This window comes from Arachis stenosperma, chromosome 1 (genome assembly GCF_014773155.1).
Source record: "Arachis stenosperma cultivar V10309 chromosome 1, arast.V10309.gnm1.PFL2, whole genome shotgun sequence".
In the NCBI taxonomy this organism is placed as follows: domain Eukaryota; kingdom Viridiplantae; phylum Streptophyta; class Magnoliopsida; order Fabales; family Fabaceae; genus Arachis; species Arachis stenosperma.
Window position 1 is genome coordinate 66,915,188 of NC_080377.1, and position 887 is coordinate 66,916,074.

The 887-nt window shown below is 42.3% G+C and overlaps 1 non-coding gene across 1 annotated transcript; it reads left to right on the top strand.

The window, feature by feature from the left end:
* Window positions 1-251: 251 nt before the first annotated feature.
* On the top strand, window positions 252-358 carry LOC130949945 (small nucleolar RNA R71). The gene has a single exon (XR_009073492.1). It is a non-coding gene; the product is annotated as a small nucleolar RNA R71 (small nucleolar RNA).
* The last annotated feature ends 529 nt before the right edge of the window (window positions 359-887 follow it).

Genomic DNA, 887 nt, shown 5'->3' on the forward strand with positions numbered 1-887 from the left:
CTGCTAGCTGCTTGGTGATCATCTTATTTTGAGCTAGCAATGCATCCATGTAGTTCAGCTCCATTACTCCTCTAGTGTTACTTCTTTCAAAGGCATAGAAGTAGTCATTCTCAGCTACTATTTCAATGACATCTATGGCTTCTTCAATGATTTTCTTCTTATTTAGAGAGCCCCCTGATGAATGATCTATAGCCTTCTTTGACTCATAGGAAAGACCTTCATAGAAAATGTGAAGTTGAACCCATTCATTGAACATATCTGGTGGGCATCTTCTTGTTAAGTCCTTGAACCTCTCCCATGCCTCATAGAGAGACTCACCATCTTGTTGCCTGAAAGTCTGCACCTCAGCTCTCAGCCTGTTAATTCTTTGAGGAGGGTAGAATCTTGCCAAAAATTTGTTCACCACATCTTCCCAATTTGTCAAGCTCTCATTTGGAAAGGATTTGAGCCACTTGGATGCCTTGTCCCTGAGTGAAAAAGGAAACAACAGCAGCCTATAGACATCCGAGTGGACTCCATTAGACTTCACAATGTCACAAATTATCAGGAAGATGATTAGATGTTGATTAGGGTCTTCTTGAGAACTTCCTCCAAATGAGCAATTGTTCTGAACAAGGGTGATGAGCTAGGGTTTTAGTTCAAAGTTGTTGGCATGTATGGTGGGCTTCTGGATGCTACTTCCACAGTTTTCTGGATTTGGATTGATGTAGGAGCCTATAACTCTCCTTTCTTGCCCAGCATGATTTGCAGGGCCTTCTCTAGCATGGTTGTGAGCTTCTTCTTCATGATTGTTTTCCAAGTTCTCTTCCATGTTGGGTTCAAAGTACTCTTCCTCTTCCTCAGCACCAACAACTCCTTTCCCTCTTGCTTCCCTCCTTAATCTCCAG